General features: G+C 39.0%; 1 protein-coding gene across 4 annotated transcripts in view; it reads right to left on the minus strand.

Annotated features, from left to right (window-relative positions):
- Positions 1–986, minus strand: part of LOC136873973 (armadillo repeat-containing protein 6 homolog) — an 85,459-nt gene extending 84,473 nt beyond the window's left edge. The window contains exon 1 of one of the 4 annotated variants that reach the window (XM_067147376.2): positions 897–986. The gene's annotated coding sequence lies outside the window, so the exon portion shown is untranslated. The other 3 variants (XM_068227613.1, XM_067147374.2, XM_067147375.2) reach the window with 3 other exon arrangements.
- Positions 987–8,285: the final 7,299 nt, after the last annotated feature.

Raw genomic sequence — 8,285 nt, forward strand, 5'->3', positions numbered from 1 at the left:
AACTCACCCACCTCTAAAAGTACATTTACTTTTATAACAAATTTATGTGATAGTCCAAGTGACAGAATCATGTACGGTACATCGTACGGTACGTATGACGCGACGCGTAAATACATACAGTTACAACTTACTTTTATTAGATGCTTGGAAAGAATCAACTAATTTCCGGACAATCTGGAGTGTCACAAGGAAATAGTTTAGCGCGAAACTAAATAATCTCAAATGAAAACTTAAAATTATATAGCCTACAAAACAATATATCTAAATTGACAAGAGTTCATAAACTATCTGTCAACGTCAAAATAAAGACATCTGCAAAAATTCACTGAAACACTTAATACAAATCCTGTAGGTAATCTAAACATTAAAAACGTACCCGAGCAGAGCCGGGCACTACAGCAGGTATACAAATAAATTTAAGTTAAGATGTACTTTATCCGAAACCTTGTATGAGAAGTACCAGTCTACCTTGAAGTGACTCATTCCCGTTGAACTACAACTTACCTTACATGGAAAGGTAAGCCAATAAAATTTGAAAACTGAGGACTTCACTCAAGTTCTTATTACATTAAAGTCAGTAATCAGAAAATAGTCATGTGTCAAAGAAACGTCAAATCGATTCGCATTCTTCTTCTAGGTCAGTTTTTGGATTTCGTTGCAAAGCGCTACGCCCAGTCACTGATTTGCGGGTTAGTTATTATACTACTGTGTATTAGCATAAATGTCAATGATATAAAGGAAAGGATAAATTTTTATTGGGAATATTTCATGTTAAGAAAATACTAGATTCGTTCTTTACTTCTTCTTCTTCGTGAAATGTTGCTTATGTTGCTAGGTTTCCAATAGTTTGCAAAAAAATATAAATATAGTAGGTACGAGTAAAAAATTACGCGAACCTTTTCTTGATACCTTAACTCCCTCTCCCCACCTCGCCCAGGTGCTGAATCGGCAGGCCTCGGTTATCTTCTTCTTCTTCTTCTTCTTCTCCTTATGACGTGTAGGGGGGATGTTTTTTTTTTTTTTTTTTGGACTATTACCCAGTCACTAACCCACTACAAATCACTGCCTGCTCGATCTGCATCCGATGGCTGCTTATACTGCCTGCTCATTACAACATTTTAACATGGCACTAAATGAAACACTCCGTTTACAAATACCCACCGCAGGTGGCAGCACCAACCGGCTCCTGAACTGTCGGAATGAAATAGCGGGAAATAGGGTAGTACTGTATTTGTTTACAGGGAAAATGGTGTACTGCTGCGTATTCTGCAAATCAAAGAAAGGGAAACCAGAATGCCGTGGTATTTCATTCCATGACACGGGCTTTTTCAGGAGATCCAGTTGAAGCCATGTTTAGTTCTATAAGAATGGAAGGAGGGTGCAATGACATGACTGACTCCCGGGCTACTCAGAATTCTATAAAGAGAATTCTGAAATCCGGTATTTTAATGTCCACCGATGTTGCTAACGTTATCCATAAGCAAAATACAAAATTTTCTGCCTCAGTATCCTCTCCCGGACTTGACGAAACAGAACCAGTGATGCCCGCTGAGTATGTACTTAATTTACTGAAAGATGTTCGTGAGTCCCCTGAGTCGGCGTGTGTCACTTTGGAAACTGCTTCCCATGCATTAGTGTGTGATTATTTAGTGCATGTAATCGAAGAAGAAACAATGCAGCACGTGCTTGAGTAACGTTTCCACCTCAGTTAATACATGCCCGTTGATGAACTTAATCAGACAGTCGGATAGAGGAGGACTGCGCTATCCCCAGCAACGATTTATTGGCTTAATTATGGGGCTACAGAAATTTGTTGAGGCGGCTCTACCGTACTGCAAGAAATCTGCAGGTCTGCTCCAGACTATAAAAAACTATGTTCTACCCTCTTTGTGCCAATGCAAGATTTTAAAGGGTTTCAGTAACAGTAAGCACCAGGAACTTGTGTCAGAAACTGTGGTGGCCAAATTCGTGAAACCTCTGCCTGGTCATATAGGGAAGTACCATACAGACAAAGTTTCCAGGTTTTCTTGTTCGTCGAAATCTCTTTCTCGAAAGGTCCTGAAGCTAGCACTCCCTAGAGCACCACTTTATGCGTACAATTCTTTAATTTTTCTGTTCCTTTCAGATCGCGTGAATACAGCTAGATAAGCATACAAGCAAAATTTTAACTCCGAAAATAACAGAAAAATTAAAGAATTGTGCGATAAAGTGGTGCTCTAGAGAGTGATAGCTTCAGGACTTTTCGAGAAAGAGGTTTCGACGAGCAAGAAAGTCTGGAAACTTTGTTTGTATGGTACTTCCCTCCATTACTAAGTAGAGATTTTACGAATCTGGCAACCACAGTTTCTGACACAAGTTCCTAGTGCTTCTTGTTACTAAAACGCTTTAAAATCTTACACTGGCACAAAGAGGGTAGAACATAATTTTTTATAGTCTGGAGCAGACTTGTAGATTTCTTGCAATACGGTAGAGCCGCCTCAACAAATTTCTGTGGCCCCATAATTAGGCAAATAAATCGTTGCTGGGGATAGCGCAGTTCATCAATGGGGATGCATTAACTGAGGTGGAAACGTTATTCAAGCACGTGCTGCATTCTGTTTTTTCTTCGATTACACGCACTAAACAACCACACCCTGATGCCTGGGAAGCAGTTTCTAAAGTGACACACACCGAGTTCGATAGCTGCAGTCGCTTAAGTGCGGTCAGTATCCAGTAATCGGGGGATAGTGGGCTCGAGCCCCACTGTCGGCAGCCCTGAAGATGATTTTCCTGGTTTCCCATTATCACACCTGGCAAATGCCGGGGCTGTGCCTTAATTAAGACATATCTGTGTCGGTGCGACGTAAAGCAAATAGAAAAAAAAGCTGACGCACACTGACTTAGGGGGCTCACGAACATCTTCCAGTAAATCAAGTACATACTCAGCAGCATCACTGGTTCTGTTTTGTCAAGTCCGCGAGAGGATACTGAGGCAGAATTTTTTTTTATAACGTTAGCACCATAGGTGAATATTAAAATACCGGATTTCAGAATTCTCTTTATGGAATTCTGAGCAGCCCGGGAGTCAGTCATGTCATTGCACCCTCCTCCCATTCTTATAGAACTAAACATGGCTTCAACTGGTTCTCCTGAAAAGGCCCGTGTCCTGGAATGAAATACCATAGCATTTTGGTTTCCCTTTCTTTGATTTGCAGAAAGACACGCAGCAGTACACCATGTTCACTAGAAACAAGTATAGTACTAGCCTATTTCCCGCTATTTCATTCCGACAAGTCTGGAGCCGGTTGTTGCTGCCACCTGCTGTGGGTATTTGTAAACGGTGTGTTTCATTTAGTGCCGTGTTAAAATGTTGTAATGAGCAGGCAGTATAAGCAGCCATCGGATGCACATCGAGCAGGCAGTGAGTAGAGATAATTCGCGACACTTACGGATTTCGCCTTGCTAAAATGGGAGACAATCCGACGGTGGCGCTCCTACTGACTTGACCTGAACAAATCGCGCTAAATTCAAATATCAATGGAAATTTATATACGGAAATTACGTCTAGAAAGAAAGACAGTGTTATTGAGATATTAACTTCGAAGTTGTTAACGCATTTCTGGATACATGAATGAAGAATTATTTAAAAGGTTATTATTCAAAGACTGAAATTAGACATATAAACAAGAAGTGAAATGGCTTGACCTTTCATTCATGCATTACTTTTTTAGGTTTAGCATTCCTGCCTGAACTCTTGGAACGGTTGGATTTGTCTTTTTTCTCATTTAAAGACATTGTATCGTCACATTAAGACATTTGTCAATAGAAATATCGGCACATTTCTTACACATATGATGCAATGAATTAACATTTAATAGCTGGACAATTTTCCTCTTAACATGAAGCCTACTAGCAGAAAGATATTCCTTACACATATGTTGCAATGAATTAACATTTAATAATAATAATGATAATTTTTGTTTTACGTCCCACCAACTACTCTTTTACGGTTTTTTGGGGTCAGAAGGCCAGCGCCTTAACCGTCTGAGCCACTCAGCCCGGCGAATTCACATTTAATAGCTGGACAATTTTCCTCCTAACATGAAGCCTACTAACAGAAAGATAGTCTAATATAAAATCCCGGCTTTAATCTGAGAAGAGGGATAAAGAAAGAAAAGTATGAAAATGTTGTCGATAATGACGCTTTAAGGAATATTTACGTACAATTAGAGCAAAAATGTAACATACCCTTGGCTGTATTGTCGAGGATTTCTAAAGTCGCTGGCCTGGAAATGATCTGAACAGATCTTATAATTCTTATATAAGCGTAACGTCCCTTCTTTCTTGTACATCTTATCCAAATCGCTTCTGTGACATTTCAAAACCCACAGATCACACCTACAACAACACATCGGTAATAAAGGTTAACTGCTGCACTATACAATAAAATATGCGTATTACAATTTATGCCAGTTAAAATATGGGTCGAGCAGGTCAGAAGATTATGAAGTACTATACAAATCTCTGTCACTGGAAGAATATATATGCAAACACAATATTACTTACATGTTCTTGTCACGAGGGAACCTCAAGAACGACCGCGCATTTTTCTCTACTTCGTAATTACTGCAGCCAAACACTGCACATACCTTTCCCCTCATGTTGAGAGGAGATATCAAGGAATGACACACACTACTATTTATTTATGTCAACTCACTGAAAACGCATAAATAACACCAAACACCTCACACAAAAATACACGTGCTCTTATGAGAGAATCAGTACTGTTCAGGTCTATCCGCTAGAGTGAGCTCCAGTAGCTGTCCCTCGATATCTCGCTCAGTGTCGCGTATTATCTCTACTGTATTTGCTTACTATGTTTAGGGATTATCGTCCGAAGGAACTCATTACGTATTCCATGCCTTGATCGCTGGTAAGAAATTCCTTCGAGTGGGGCCACCAACAATGACACTCGGCGTCCTTTTTCCTCTTTCACTGAGATAAGGCTGATGAAGCATGACTGAACTTGTCAATGACTGCTAACATTGCTGGTGTTCCAGCTATCCAAACTGATAGTCCACACGTATAACACGTTATAGAATTTTATTCACTCGTGTACTTATAATGCAAATCATTATCTAGAGGTATATTCAAAGTCGAGGCTCAGTGGTTAGAGGATGGGGGTTCAAAGAATGTAGGAGTGTAAGACCTGTGATAGATACTAAACAAAAGAAAGTCAGTTGTTTACAGCGTTAATTTAGTATGATCAAGAAACTGGTTTAAGAGTGAAATTATATTGGGTGATGGTTCAAATAATGAACAATGAACACTTGTTGGTAAAGGTATGTTAAATTTTATTAATTGCTTAAATAAAATACGTTGAGAGGATGAATATTGAGGACATTGAAAAAGCAGGTGGTTACTATCGCCGTTTGGATGTCCATAAATACAGTATGGGAGGTTAGAAATGTTAAAGCGGTATTTGTATGCAGGCGTTAATGCGTGGTTAAAACGCAATCGTATAATGTTAATGATGTGTCGTCGCGTATAAGAGCCGTTTAGATACCTCGGTTTCGTTGGAATATAGGGTTGCAACTGATAATAGAATTTTCCTTTGGTACTTGCAGTATGTTGCCGTAAATTCTGCCAAGATTGCCGAGCATCTTGTTTGATAATTGGAAAATAAACTGTAAGATGTATTTTTATCTGAAGAGGATCAGATAAGGAATTACTCGCTGCTTTCGCGGCTAGATTATCTTGATCATTTCCTGGGTGTGCTGAATGTCCTTTTATCCGTATTAAATTAATGTAGACTCCGGAATGTTCGAGTTGATATAGTACGTATTTAACCTCATATAAATACCCATTATAGGACTGTGTGGGGGTACTAAGAGCGTGAAGAAAACTTTGGGAATCCGTAAAAATGTTGAACCATCGCCCTCTACTATGACTGCGTTAATACGCCTTCCCAATACAGCAATATGAGCGATATGGATCTAGTTCCCATTTCTACCACCGAGCGCTACTTCGCTGGCATTAAAACACGATTGTTCATTACAGCACACGTTAAGTATTTAGTATATTTCTGCTCAAATATGTAGCCAATCACTCAATAAACATATTTGAATCACACCTTACACCTTAATAAAGAAATTCAGCGAAGAACGTACCTCCCCGCAGCGGAAAAACTGTACAAAATAATGTTAACGGTAGGTAGTAAATACTGTACAAAATAAATAATTTCACACACTTTTCTGTTTAAGTGTTCCGCGTTCTCGCGTTCAAATCTTTCAAAGACCTATGTTATTTGTGTCACTATGTTAATTAAGAATACAGGAATAGCATACTCGCAAATAACTTCACGCAACGCACTAAATAGTCACTCATAGATGCAACAGGATTTTTATGCACAAATGGTTGTGCTTTCCATGCAAAATCATGAATAACTTTGAAAATCCACAGTGGAAAATCATATGGGCACTGCAGCCTGCTGTTTTAATCTCTTTTATAAATCAAGTCCATTAGCACTGTTGAACACCTTGGTCACGTCAAAAGAATCTAGCATCGTGTCCGGCTGCAATGTTGCTACGTGCTACTGACACGTATGTTGAATCAATTTTTTATCGATAACTTGTATTTGACAGTGGTACCTGCATTAAAAAATCGTGCATATCTGTATACGAATGATCTTTTAAATATTATAGGGCTGTTACTACTTCAGTCGCAAAAATATCTTTCGCGCGCAGCACATTCATTTTCTTAGACGGCTCGATGTTTTTGCATGTAAGAAAAAGGAACCGGTTTCACAGTTTCATTTGATTTCATCTGATACTGTTTCTCGATAAAATCACCATTTATATCCTGGGAACCATCACACATATATTTTTTGATTAAAGCATTTCTTACTTTTCAGAATGCGCCATTTGTCGAAAGCAAGAAGAGACATTTCACTATCAACAGGATGACAGATCTTCGGTTTAATGTATTTTGAAGAAGACATTATTCTTATCCTGCTAACATTAGCCTTATGATTGTCACTCACAATGCGCAACAGGAAAAAAATGCAAGCTTCGACTTCCTTTTTTGTTTTGAGTGTTAAAGTATGTAGCTCTGTACCTAAAAGCCTCTTAAAGGAGAAAAATGCTGCTGTAACCTTTATTTTGTAGTCACAGCGGGCATTATAAAACAGAAAAGGTTATTGACTAGGGTAATTCGATTTCTACTTTCGCTTGCATGACAGTCATCTTGAGTACCGGTACGGTAGTTTTTATTCGCTCAACATGGAATGAAGCGTCTTTCTGTCGAAAGGAAAGTGTCGAGTTTCTTGTCATATAATATCTGCTGTTCGATGGACTACCAATAATCACAATCTCTCTGCTTCATTTAGACACTGACTTTCTGCTAAGAGGCGCTCCTTTACTAAGAGCGTTATTCCAGTCTCGCAGTTTATATCTCCTACGTAGCGTGAAAGTGTGGATTTATTCGGTGTGGCAAACATATCGTTTCTATGATCTTGAATTGAAATTCGGCGAGAAATTCTTTTTTTAAGTAACATTTAGCCATTTATGACGTTGTTACTTGTTGAAAGTAAATTCATGAAACAAAATCCCACTTGCCGATCTGCTTTCCATCTTACATTTCGGCACACGTTAGTAAACAGTATTATGTATTATCCGCACACTTTATCTTGGTGCATTTACACCCTAGTGCTGAATCGGTCGACTTCGGCGATCTTCGAGATTCGTACTGGCAACCTTTGAAACACAAACTATGAATCGCTTAAGCATCGTTGTGCGACATCTGGCGTACACTTTACGTACTAGTACTGTTGTTGTTTACACAACAAAGCCAAAGTATAGAATTCATGCTAGGAACAAGATTCGCATCGAGAAATGTTTTATAATGTTATATAATGTGTATGTGACATAGTTGTTGGCTTAAGATGATAACGGTTTAGAAATTTCATATCGATCGATCATATTCTCGATTCAATTCAGATTTCATTTTCATTCAGTTGGCAGCACTATCGTTACCGGGACAGCTCCCTCCTTACTCCTCAACCCCGTACACAAATGCACCAAGATAAAGTGTGCGGATAATACATAAACATTAAAACGGTTCACGACCAACGAAACAAGCTAAATAAGGTAAACACAGGCTCAAATTACACCAGGACTCTTAGCTGTAATGACTGAGCGTATCTCGTCAAGCAGACTAATACCAGCTTCTCAGCGCTTCAAGCGCCTGAACTGGTAACTACGCCGTGTTCGCTCGTTTACACGTGTGACTGGGCGAATAAGAAGGCG

Source organism: Anabrus simplex, chromosome 5 (assembly GCF_040414725.1).
Source record: "Anabrus simplex isolate iqAnaSimp1 chromosome 5, ASM4041472v1, whole genome shotgun sequence".
Classification (NCBI taxonomy): domain Eukaryota; kingdom Metazoa; phylum Arthropoda; class Insecta; order Orthoptera; family Tettigoniidae; genus Anabrus; species Anabrus simplex.